General features: G+C 38.6%; 1 protein-coding gene across 1 annotated transcript in view; it reads right to left on the bottom strand.

Annotated features, from left to right (window-relative positions):
* Positions 1–1093: 1093 nt before the first annotated feature.
* The window catches only part of btbd3a (BTB (POZ) domain containing 3a), a 176087-nt gene continuing 163173 nt past the window's right edge, over positions 1094–14007 (bottom strand). Inside the window, exon 7 of the transcript XR_007427912.1 lies at positions 1094–1146. The gene's annotated coding sequence lies outside the window, so the exon portion shown is untranslated. The remainder of the gene's footprint in view (positions 1147–14007) is intronic.

Below are 14007 nucleotides of genomic sequence, written 5' to 3'. Positions count from 1 at the left end.
TCTCAGTTTAACTCTTTCTCACTCGTCTCTTTACTTCCCTATTTCTCCCTCTTCTCTCTTTTTTTCTCTCATTTTCTCTTTTCTTTCTCTTCTCTTTCCCTTTGTCTCTCATTTTTCTCTTTTAGCTCTTTTGAACTCACACTTTGATCTCTCTCGTTCTTTCTCCCTTTTCATCATGATATATCTATTTCTTTCCAGTTCTCCATTTAATGCTCTCTTACTCTCTTTTTCTGTTTTTGATCTCTTTTATCTTGTATTATGTTATGTTCCTTTCTCTACCCATCTACCCATTGGCCTACAGTTTTCTCTCATTATCTTATCTTTTTTCTGTCGTATTTTCTATTTTCTTTTTTATTCTATCCTTTTATCGGCTCACATCTTCCTCTCTTCTTCACTTTTTCCTCTCCATCTTCTTTAGCTCTGTTTCTTCTTCCTCTTTTAAACTGTATTTTCTCTTATTTCTCTCTCTCTCTCTCTCTCTCTCTCTCTCTCTCTCTCTCTCTCTCTCTCTCTCTCTTTCTTTCTTTATTATGCGGTTGTCGTGGAGACGCGGCCACAGCTTCACCGGCCCCGGGGATCCAATCATTCAATAATTACAGAGTGTGTGTGTGAGAGAGCGTGTGTGTGTGTGAGCGCGTGGCGTCTGTTTATGGGCGTGATCAAGTCACGTGACCGCGGGGGTCGCGTGCCTGCATTCGGGTATCAAAACACACACATCTGCCTTTCGGGGGCTCGGGGGACGATCCGGTCTCCAAACACGCTCCCGCTCCCCTCTCTCTCTCCCTTTCTGTTTAAAGGATCGATTAGATTGATTAGACAAGCAGTACATAGATTCTCACACTGCTGATCACACCCTGAGAGAGACCAGATCAATCATTAAACACCACTAATCACACACAGAGAGATACAGTGAGAGAGAGCAGTGTGTAAGCAGTGTGTAAGACTGGTGGAGGAGAACATGCCAAGATAAATGAAAAGTGATTAAAAACCAGGGTTATTCCACCAAATATTGATTTCTGAAATCTTAAAACTTTATGAATATCAAATAAATGCTGTAAATGACAATATTATATTTGGAATTTGGGAGAAATGCTGTCTGTAGTTTATAGAATAAAACAACAATGTTCATTTTACTCAAACATAAACCTATAAATAGCAAAATTAGAGAATCTGATTCAGAAACAGAAATGATCTCTTAATTGTTTCAGACCTGTATATTAAACATTATGTGGACATGAACGTCATGATATTTAGCAGACACTGTTTTTTAGCCACCATACATCACAACTTCGTGATACTAGTAAGATGTCGCATTTTGGTTATCCAACTTCACAACCTAAAAGCAACAAAATATCAAAGCCAGCTGTTGTCTCTATTCTACGCCACAAAGAAACAAATATCCAATGTTAAACAGATGTTTGAATTTTGGTTGGAAATCAAACTAACATATCAATTAAAAACCAACATTTGGTCAATGTCAAGCTCCAGACACTGCTTTTCTCCATACACTCCAAATAATTTTGGACATCTGTATTAATCAGTGTCCACAGCTACTTTAGTTAAAGGTTGCACCTATTGCTGACACAGATGTGGAAATGCACACACACAGCTTGTCTAGTCCTTGCACTAGACACATTTCTTCCAGCTGAATAGGACTCCCTGAAGAAGATAAGGACAGACTAGAGCAGTATAAAGCTCCCCAGCATTGAGCTGGATTGATGGAGCTCCATCCAATATTTTGGATGCTCCAAAATCTAGTAGAAATCAGACAGCAAAGTTAGGATAGACTGTTTTTAATACGCTTGATTTCAGAAGCAACATTGAATCAGATGTTGGTCTGAAACTATTGTGTGTATATATAGTGATAGGTTACATATTACCCCTGAAGTGTGTAGCTTAAGGAGTAATAAGTAACCTATCACTCCCTCTTTAGAGGTCTACTGTGTGTGTGTGTGTGTGTGTGTGTGAGCATCTGTGCTGCAGGATGAACAGATGTAGGCACCTGTGTTTAGTACTCACACAGCCCCCTCCATCGCTCCCCCCTTTCAACCTCTTCACTCCTCCACAGCAGGCCCCACAATGGAGGCAGAAAAGGGGGAGAGGGGGGCAGTAACTATACCCCCCAGCCCTTTCTATAACCCTAAAACTCTCTCTCATACACACACACACACACACACACACACACTAATGCACATGCTCCCTGAAGACTCATGCTCTGTTTGAGGCTTTGTTAGCCGGTGCTAACTCATGGACAGGACTAAACACACTCTAAATACAATGACTGTTCATTTTTCTCAACAGTGTGCATATGTGTGTGTAAGTGTGTTTATTGGCAGGATAAAAGTGCTTAGTAAACCAGTAAGTAAACCAGTGATATGTCACAATTTGGTCTAAACCAAAATAAAAGTTGCTGCAAACCACAATGAGTAAAATTGTTTGGTTCAACCAAAAGAGTGGTGCTCTCGATCCTGATCAACAGAACTATGGTGTGGTTCATTTGCAGTGTGAAAACACTTTTCTAGATAAGTCAGATTTATCCACTCATTAAACAATAGAAGAAGAAAAAGAACTCGTGTTCTTTTGTATGGGTACAACAGATTAGGCATTCCAGATAAACCTTCAGAAATCAGCAATCATAGTTAGACTTGTCTCAAGATAGCATTGTTTGCATTATGTCAAAAAGTGAAACCTAAATGGCAAAAAGGAGTTGTGAGAATACTTCAAAGGATCCACTCCTGTATTTTGAAGCAGATAAACTACTGTAAAAGCTAGAGCCAGGCTAAAGTATGGCCTCCACACTGTGGGGTTAGTTTAACTAGTATAACTAGAACTGTAGGAGCATTCCAGGTAAAATTCTCTACATGGAACAAAGAAATTCAGATATCCAAGATCAAATGGAATGTAGCATTAATGTCAAATTGTTTTTCATTTCTGTTTCATTATAGAATTCTGAAACAATATAATATAAAGCAAATGTGAGAGCTAAAGCTAGACTAAAGTGCGGCCTCCACGCTGTAAGGGTAGTTTAACTAAACTAACTAACTAGCCTATATTGTAGCATCTGATTGAGTGAGACAGTAATAGATAAAGGTGCTATATAATAAACTATATAATACTGCTGTTTTTAATGCTGTTTATGTGCAGGGCGGCCATCTTGGATTGTGAACTCCGGGTTGATGAGGCTCTCCTGACTTTCTTTGTAGAAAGTCAGACCTGTGGAAGTGTTCCAGGTAAAATTTCAATATGTGAGCTTAAATAAAATTTAGCAAAAATGTCAAATTCTTTTTCATTTTGTAGCATTTCTGTTGGGTAACTCATTATGAAATTCTGACACAGTATAAAGAACAATCGCCAGGTTCACATCATGTCAAATTACCTGATGAATGGCAAAAATGCTTAATGCTCTTTTTTGAAGTAGATAAGCAACTGTGAGAGATTATTCTATTGTCTTTGTGTTTCCAAACAAAGTTACAGGTCAAACAAAAGGAAAAGGAACACTCTCTGCTGTCTGATTGAATGAGACACTAATAGAAAGAAGTGCTGTATAATAAACTGTATAATACTGCTGATTTTAATACTGTTTATGTGCAGGGTGGCCATCTTGGATTGTTGCAGCGTTTCAGTTTAAATTCCCTACTAGGAAATTTTTACTAATTTTAACATGGAATGCAGCATTTGTTTGTTTGTTCATTGATCATCAAATTCTGAAACGATATAAAGTAGGTCTCTGTGGTTCCAAACGAAGTTCGTATTACGAGTCACATGCTTCCATTTGTAAGTAAGTTACAGAGCATTACGGGTACAACATTAGAGTGCTGTTGATTCTGTATCTACTGTAACTGTAGATTAATTACAGAGCAGTACGGGTACAACAGATTACAGTGATGGTGATTCTGTATCTACTGTAACTGTAGATTAATTACAGAGCAGTATGGGTACAACAGATTACGGTGCTGGTGATTCTGTATCTACTGTAACTGTAGATTAATTACAGAGCAGTATGGGTACAACAGATTACAGTGCTGTTGATTCTGTATCTACTGTAACTGTAGATTATTACAGAGCAATATGGGTACAACAGATTACGGTGATGGTGATTCTGTATGTACTGTAATGCATACCTGTCAAGTTTTAGATTTAAAAATAAGGGATATTTTCCTCTGTCCGCTTAAAGCCGTCCCACCAGCCCAACGAAGGTTCAGTATCCCTTACATTTTAAGACAGGTTTACAAAAAATCTAAAATAACCACAAGTGAACCACTTACACGCTACAATTAGATTATCAGAATCTGAAATGTTGTGGACATTCCTACATATGTCATTCTTTTAATACAGCCAAATTAAAAACCCTTTTCTATATATTTTTTAAAAAATTAAGATTTCATGTCTTTTTTTGTAATAAATGCACTCTTTTATATGATATATTTTGTATTTATTTAATGGATTTAAAATTGAACAAAGGGTGCACAAATTCTGCAAAATTACTGTTGGTGACCTAAAAATAGTATCATGAGCTTTTACTAAAAGGACATGGACCAGATATGTTTCATCAGTAAAAATAAGTCCTAAGGGGCCTGCACAATAAATTTTAATTAATACTTCTTTCTTTTGATCACTCCACCCCTGATTAGTTCCGTTAATTTCGGTCCTCTCCACATTTCTGCTTAAACTGAGTCACAAGCTGTATTTTTTTATTTTAAAAGGTTTAATCTGTGTGTTTTATTTTGGAGACGAGTATTTTTAAGCAGCTATCAGAAAAATCTCATCACAGTTTCCATGATTAAACTACCGTTACCTTTCTTTTAGAAAAAATCGCTGAATATCCAGATATGTTTTAACATCAGCAGCTCCGACGAGCTGCCTGAACTCACAGCGACGGGGGGCTTCCCCACGCTGACCCTCCTTTGCAAGCTGATTGGTTGTTTCTCCTGAAAGGCGGGACTTTCTCCTTGAATCGGCTCCACGATTGGTTAAGAGACACAGGGCGGTCAGTGCCCTGTCTCCTCAATAATATATATTTTTTTATTTTAATAGAATACGGGAAATTTACGGGAAAATACTAATACGGGAGGACGGCGGGAAAGAGGAGTAAAATACGGTAGTTTCCCGGCCAAAACGGGAGACTTGACAGGTCTGGTAATGGTAGATTAATTACAGAGCAGTATGGGTACAACAGATTACAGTGCTGGTGATTCTGTATCTACTGTAACTGTAGATTAATTACAGAGCAGTATGGGTGCAACAGATAAGAGTGCTGGTGATTCTGTATCTACTGTAACTGTAGATTAATTATAGAGCAGTGTGGGTACAACAGATTACAGTGCTGGTGGTTCTGTATCTACTGTAACTGTAGATTAATTACAGAGCAATATGGGTACAACAGATTACAGCGCTGGTGATTCTGTATCTACTGTAACTGTAGATTAATTACAGAGCAGTATGGGTACAACAGATTACGGTGCTGGTAAGTGAGTGAATAAATGATTGACGTAATCCTTTTGCTTTAAATACTTATTTAATCAATTATTTAGCAGAAACTCTCTCCCCTATATATGACCCCACATATAGCGGTTGTGTAGGGGGTTGGGGAGGGTGGATTAAGGGTGCGTTTAGTGTAGCTTTAGTGTAGCTCATTTACGTTGAAAAGGAGCGCTCTCGGATGTCAGGCGGAGAGAAAGCGAGGCCTGCGCTATAGCTAGCTAGCATGTGCTGTGTGGTGTGTGATTATCTAGCGGTAAGGCTCACAGCTGGAGTGTGTTCCGTGGTCTCAAATCGCACGATCACACGCCCCGACTGCCAAACATGTTTCTGTGACAAAACAGGTTGAATGTCCCCTGTCCCACCCTGTAAAAGTCAACCCCCCTCCAAACGCAGGGGACAAAGGAAAGGGAGGAAAAGAAGAACAAGTAAAACCCAAGCTCCCGGGACAAAGGCGGGCAGGCGGCAGGTGTGGACTGGGTGAGGGGAAAGAGGACGCTCGTGGGAAGGCCCGGACATTACAATGGACTTCATTTTCCTCTGCCGCCTGATCTGGGGTCAGCTCTCCTACCCCCTCTCACGTCCCCGCCGCTATCAGCCGAGCCTTCTATCTGATCTGGCACCTGCCGCTGTGCTGGTGAATGGGTGTGAATGGGAGCAGGAGCAGGCAGGTGGAGTGGTGATTGCTCTCCTGCATGAAATGGCTAAAGCCCCACTGGCTATTCAGCAGGCCTGTGTGTTTTACTGCTGCTGATTGTGAGCTGCTCACTCCGGGCTGTAAAGCGTCTCCGAGTGGAACGCTCATTGAGGTTCTTGACATTTCTATTATATGTTCAGAGAGGGCTGATGGGAGATCACTCTACATTTTTATGAGTTTACCGTGGTCTGACTGTGGTAGTGCGCCTAGGAATTCAGTATGAGTTTCAAATACATCTGAAGAAAGAAAGAAGTCTGAAATGTAATATTAGCTTATAAAATGTAGTTTAAATAGGACAGTTCTTTGATTTCACCAAATTGAAAACCTTTGGAATATTATCAAGAGGAAGACGGACGATCACAAGCCATCAAACCTAACTGAACTGCTTGAATTTTTGCACCAGGAGTAAAGCAGCATAAAGTTATCCAAAAGCAGTGTGTAAGACTGGTGGAGGAGAATGTGCCAGATGCATGAAAACTGTGATAAAAAAAAAACAGGTTATTCCACCAAATATTGATTTCTGAACTGTTATATTATTGTTATTAGTGTTATTATGACTTTTACCACTTTGGATATGAATTTATTAGAACATCATTCTGTGCTTAAATTCTATTAGAAGTTTATTTTAAAGTAATAATGGAGTTAATATAATATTCAAGAGCAGCGTGGACAGGGAGGCAATGAAAAACATTTAAAAAAATTAAAGGACGATATGATTCTGATAATAACGATATGATATGATACTGATAATAATGCATTTCAGAACAGTGCAACCTACTGACCTACAGTGCTATCTAGAACCTAGAACAATGTTAATGATGAAATATCTTTCTAGAACAGTGCAACTGGACTGTGCTAATAATGGAAGGCCACTCTAGAACAGTGAGAATAAAGATTGTAGAACTGTGAGTGAAAGAGGACATCCTAGAACAATGTGGATATAGAGAATAATTCTAGGCCAATGTGGGATGGTTGGAAAGCATTCTAGAATTTTGCAAATGAAGCATAGCATTCTAGATGAGAGGGGAATGATGGAGGATGATTTTAGAACAACAAGAATGGAACAAGGGTTTCTCAAACAGTGTGAGATGATATGAGATGGTTTTAGGTCTTTGTGAATGGATGATAACATTCTAGAACAGCATGGGATTATGGAAGGCAATTCTAGAAGAATTTAAAAGAAGAGCAGCAATCCAGAACAGTGCAAATAATGGGAGCCATTCTAGAAATAGAATGGGACCATTCTAGTAAAACATGAACAGAAGATAGAATTCTAGAACCGTTTGAATGAACAATATGTATGAAATGATAGAATTCTAGAACAGTGTGGTATGATGGAAGACCATTCTAAAACAAATTGAATGGAAGATAGAATTCTAGAGCAGTGTGGGTTGATGTGGGACTATTCTAGACCAATAGGAATGAAATATAGTATTCTACAACAAGCGTGGGATGAAGCAATGCTATTTTAGAACAATATGAATGGAAGATGGCATTCTAGAACAATGTGGGAAAATGTAAGGACATTCTAGAACAATATGAATTAAATATAATATACAAGTGAGGGATGACACAAGGCTATTCTAGAACAATATGAATGGAAGATAGCATTCTAGAACAGTGTGGGTTGATGTGAGACCATTCTAAAACAAAATGAATGCAAGATAGCATTCAGGAACAGCATGGAGACCATTCTAGAACAATATGAGGTCTTTTTATGATAGCTTGACTCTTAGACAGTTGTGCCACCCAACTTGAGCCAGATTTTCTCTTAATCGCATAAAAAGTTTAACAATTAGAATGAGAAACACTTCTTTCTTCATACTGCATTTATTTATGTAGTTTTTACAGTATATACTTTATAGTAATGGACAGTATGGTGGATACTAGGCTTTGATAAGATCTAGTAAGAATTGTGGCTCGTGTTTTTGGTTCACAACAGCGTGCTTTCGGCCCCACTGTGCACCTGTTGTCTCCTCTTTAGGAATTCTCTGCTCCAACACTTCAATCTGCATCTCCTGTCCCTCAGGGAGAGACAGATAGATACCAGAGCCTCCCTCGCCCTCTCTCTCTCTCTCTTTCTCTCTCTCTTTCCATATATCTCTCTCTCGCTCTCTGTCTTTCTTTTACGCCCAAGAGCAATCTGTTCCTCCTCCTCCTCCTCCTCTATCTTCTTCTCTCTCTCTCTCTCTCTCTCTCTGTTTCTCTCCCTCTCTCCCTCTCCCTCTCCCTCTCTCTCTCTCTCGCTCGCCCGCTCTAAAGGTCTGGACCCCTGCTCTGTGTGTCCTGCCCTGGGGGAGCGAACCCTTTGTGTGCTGATGCCCCTGCAAGCTGGACTGACAGCTGCTGCTGTGGAGTGGTCATCTCAGCACACACACACACATACACACACACACACACACACACACACACACACACACACACATACACACACATTACACACACAAAAAGATACACACACATACACACATTGAGTATGTGTATGTATTGGTTTCAGTATACTCTATATATCACTCTCTGTCCATTCAGCAGAGCCTGGGACACAAATTTAGAGGCCTACACAAACAAACACACACACACACACACACACACACACATACATTTATACTGCGGCCCAAATGACCAATCAGAATGAAGCAGCAATGAATCTCAATTACGAGCGTGTTATTCAACACTGTTTATGGAGAACAGATGATGCTACCGTGACACTGCTGGAGCGTATAGGGTAGTGTGCGAAAAGTCTTGGGACACCTACTTATTCATTGTTACTTTTGAAATCAAGGATAAGGAGTAAAATGAGTATATTCTGCTTTTGTTGGAGTAACTGTCTCTCCTTTCTGGATGGTCTGTAATAAGAATAACCTTGCAAGTCGCTCTGGATAAGAGCTAAATGCTATAAATGTAAAATGCAATGTTTTATATAATGTTTTTTATAGAACAGTCTGGTAATGTTGCTGCAAAGTCATGTCTTGTGTCTGAGTTTTAATTTTTAATTTGCGAATGGTACTTTAGGAATGGTACTACATATGTTTCCATTATGTTTGTATTGGTCTATCTGGGTATGTTATGTGAGAAGTGTCTTAATAACATTGTAAAGCGATCCATTAATATGTCACACCTTTTCAGAGCATTACTGGGATCAAATCAAATCATTGCTATACATTCCCTGTTAGCTGGAAAGAAGTACATTTCTTTTCACCAGATTTTTAGAGATTAGTGTGAAGATTTGATTGCATTTAGGATGTTGGAAGATTACCACTCTGCCTCATCCCAAACTTTGTGATCCGATGTGACATACAGTTTTTAACAGTAAAACTATCGTACATTTTTCCACATTAGAAATGAATGGTGGAATGTTCAGAAAGGTCACACTGATGATTACTGTCACAATGGGCATCTCTCCCACACACACCAGCTGAGAGAAGCCCCCATTTATCTCCATTATTATAATTATCCAGTACTGCCCTGTCTGTGCACACTGTAAATACACAATTAGTTTGGTTTGGAATCAAATAAATGGTGTGGCCACATATACATTCATATAGCGGACATTGAGTTGAAGTATGTTGCCATTGTCCACTTCTTTTCTATTGGCTTTTTGTGCAAGGTATTTGCATAGTGGGTGTATCCCACTGTCTCTGAAACTTACCATCAGTGTGTAGTCACTTCCTACAGACTACCTTATGTCGCTTAAAATGTGCCTTATAATACGATGCCCCTTTTAGTCTATAGAATACAGTCTGTCTGTAACTGTCTGTTCTCAATGTTGTAGGCTGTAAGAGCAAGCATCATTTTCTGAGCTGCTGCCTCTGTGTTGACTGTATGCTGTACTGTTCTCTGTATAGCATTTTCTTTCTACATCTAATTTTCTATGAGTAATGAAATCTGTATTTTACTTAAATTAAATAAAAAAGAAGATGAATGTAAACCTATTTCATTCACCTCACAAATTGCCTCAAATTATTTAAGTAAACAACACTTTTGGGACCCCACATCTTTATTCTGTAGAGAAGCTAAACAAAAGACACCTAAACATGTCTGAATAAATGAACCAATAAAAATGCTCCAAAATTAATTAGACTTTTTCAATTAGTCCTTAATTAGTCCTTCTTCTGTAAAGTTCCTGTCTCAGAGATATTTAAAATCTAAAATGACATTAATTATATCAATTGAACTACAAACATTGCCTGGCCAAAGAGAAATGCCTCCACCTGGATTTAAGTAAGTAAATGATGTGGGGTTGATGCTGCAGTTGGTCTGCAGGTTTAGGTTCAGCAACAGTATGTGCTGAAAGAATGAGGTCAGCTGACTACCTGAATATACTGAATATAGACCAGGTTATTCCATCAATGGATTTATTCTTCATATTCCAAGATAACAATGTCAGGGTTCATGGTGCTAGAATAGTGATGAAAGAGTGATTCAGGGAGCATGAGATCATCATTTTCACACATGGATTGAGAGAGAGTTCACCTCAGAGTCCAGACCTTAACCTCATTGAGAATCTTTGGGATGTGCTGGATGGAGAAGAGAGGCTTTGTGCAGTGGTCAGACTCTACCATCATCAATGCTGCTGCAAGATCTTAGTGAAAAATGATGTCCAGCAACACTGGATAAAAAAAAAAAATTGTGACGTTGCAGCAGCTTATTGAAACAATGCTACAGAGAATGTGTGCAGCAATCAAAGATAAAGGTGGTATATATATATATATACATATATGTACATATAAGCATATACAAGCATATATAAGCATGTGTGTGTGATAATGCCATTGTGAATGACGCCTGTTGGTGTTTTTATTAAAGCAGCAGCAGCACACGGGTCATTGTGTGTGTAAGTGTGCACATGTGTGTGTGTATGTGTGTGTGTGTGTGCACATGTGTGTGTGTGTGTGTTAATGTAAGCAGCACGTGGGTCATTAGGGGTGTGTGTAGAGTCGGTTCCCATGCTCCACGCTAAAGCAAGACAGCAGGCCTGTGTTTCCAGACACACACACAGACAGACACATACACACACACACACACACACACACACACACACACTGTGGCACACGCCTGTTGACCGTGCCACAAAAAGCGTGTGTGACATGGACATGCCCCAGTGGCCCTTCGGCACCCTCAATACACCCCCCACCATCCCCCAGCCTTTTCTTATCCTCCCATCCTCATCCTTTCTTTTCATCCTGCTTTTTTTCTTTCCCTCATCTCTCACACACACACACACACACACATCATCCCCAAAGCGTCCTCGGGGCCCCACCTCCTCGTAATCAATTTTACCAATCAGACGAGCTGGCCTCTATTTCACACCGGGGCTATCAAGATAGGGTCCTCCTCCTTTTCACACACACACACACACACACACACACACACACACACACACACACACAGACATGCTATTGCAGGTCTTTAGGGACCTTATCAGCTGCTAGGGTGGATATCCATCATTATGTGTATGTAGAGACCTTCACACACACACACACACACTCCCACACACATATGCACACACACAGATGCGCTCACACATCCCACTGTTAGATTTTGTGGGACACTGTGGATCAATTTAGTGCCATTCATACGATTTCTATAGGGGAATGCCACCCATTTTTTAAAATTCAGCATAATTCACTTTAGACAGTGGTGGTGATAAACGGCAACACAAATGCGGTGACCTTGCTTTGCACCAAACACATGGTGAAGCTACCACCACCATGTGTCAGAGTTTTCCTGATTTTTTTATATTTATACAGCTCTGGAAAAAATAAGAAAACACTTAAAAATGATGAGTTTCTTTGATTTTACCAAATTGAAAACCTCTGGAATATAATCAAGAGGAAGATGGATGATCACAAGCCATCAAACCACCAAACTGAACTGCTTGAATTTTTGCACCAGGAGTGATTAGCATAAAGTTATCCAAAAGCAGTGTGTAAGACTGGTGGAGGAGAACATGATGCCAAGATAAATGAAAAAAAACTGTGATTAAAAACCAGGATTATTCCTCCAAATATTGATTTCTGAACTCTTAAAACTTTATGAATATGAACTTGTTTTCTTTGCATTATTTGAGGTCTGAAAGCTCTGCATCTTTTTTGTTATTTCAGCCATTTCTCATTTTCTGCAAATAAATGCTCTAAATGACTAAAATATTTTTATTTGTAATTTGGGAGAAATGTTGTCTGTAGTTTATAGAATAAAACAACAATGTTCATTTTACTCAAACATAAACCTATAAATAGCAAAATCAGAAAAACTGATTCAGAAACTGATGTGCTCTCTTTTTCAGAGCTGTATATATATATATATATACACATTTCAGACAATTAATATAAATATATATATATATATATATATATATATATATATATATATCCATTTAATTATACAGTATATTGATTTTAGCTGAAGATCCTCCCTTTAGGTGTGTGTGAGTATGGAGGACAGCACTAGATCTGGTCTTTGATTGGATTATATCACATATTTGTACCATATGTGAATATTTGCGTGTGTGAAAATGTGTGTGTGTGTTTGTGATTGGGGTCTTGGATGAGGTGATAGGGTGATGACCCTCTGTAAAAGTATGTATGCGTGTATGTGTGTGTAGGTGTGTGTGTGTATGTGTGTGTATCATCTGGTGTGTATCTGATAGGGTGTGGAGATAAGATGCTCTCCTGCGTTACATTGTGTGTACACAAGTGTGTGTGTGTGTGTGTGTGTGTGTCAACAGGAGAGGGAGACAGAGGGTGAGGGTGTGAGCGTGCACGTGTGTGCATACATGTAGCATGTGTGTGTGTGTGTGTGTGTGAGACGGCTGCCAGGGTCAGGCCTGTCCTGGGAAAGTTGCACTCTCCATTTAAATCAGCACATGCTGCGGCCTTCTGGTGGCTGCATGGCCCACAGGATGACAGATGGCACCAGCCCATAACTATAGACTCACCACTACTCTATCCCTCAGGGAGAGAGAGGGCCAGAGACGGATAAGGCACTGTGTGTGTGTGTGTGTGTGTGTGTGAGAGAGAGAGAGACAGAGAGAGAGAGAGATAAAAGCAGAAGACACAGAAAGTGGTTGATTTTTTAATCCTAATCTCTGAAACTGAGTTCATACATCAGCCCTGTTTGCACAGCCACACTAAAACCATCCATATAGCGTTACACTCTTTTTAGGCTTTAAATAAACTATTTTGTCTTTTCATTTATCTAATTTTATGTTTTACCATTTAGCCCTTTTATTTTATTATTTTTTACCTTTTTCCTTTTTATTTCATTTAATTCTTCCTTTTATTTTTTATAATTTTTTTAACTTATTATTATTATATATTTTAGTTCCATCATTTACTTTTTTTTATAATTGTGGTCATTTTAGTCCTTTATTTCTTTAATTTGATTAATTCTACGTATTAATCGCTTTGTTTTATTGCTACATTTTAACCTGTCTGCATATCCTTTTATTTTAAATATTTGTATTTTTTCTCAAATAAATCTAATAAAATAAAATAAATTGTTTGCTTGTTTTTATAATGTAAACTTAATTTTCAATCCCTTTAATTTTATGTAAATGCTCGACTGCATTGAAAGTACCAAATACCAAATGGAAATACATATAGTGTATTACAAATTATATTATATGAATAAATATTATAATATTATATAGACAATATTATAGGCCTTGAGATTGAGATTGGTATAGTCTGTCTGTCCTAAGATCTGAGCTTGTGCATGCATTTTTATTTCTCTTTTTTTCTCTATTTGCTTGCTATTTGGGCTAATTGGCACCTGATTAGTGTAAAAGCAAATAATTATCTTTTAACATGATGTAGTTTTTGAGAAAAAAA

Source organism: Astyanax mexicanus, chromosome 21, assembly GCF_023375975.1.
Source record: "Astyanax mexicanus isolate ESR-SI-001 chromosome 21, AstMex3_surface, whole genome shotgun sequence".
NCBI lineage: Eukaryota > Metazoa > Chordata > Actinopteri > Characiformes > Acestrorhamphidae > Astyanax > Astyanax mexicanus.
This window is presented reverse-complemented; position numbering and strand designations above follow the sequence as displayed.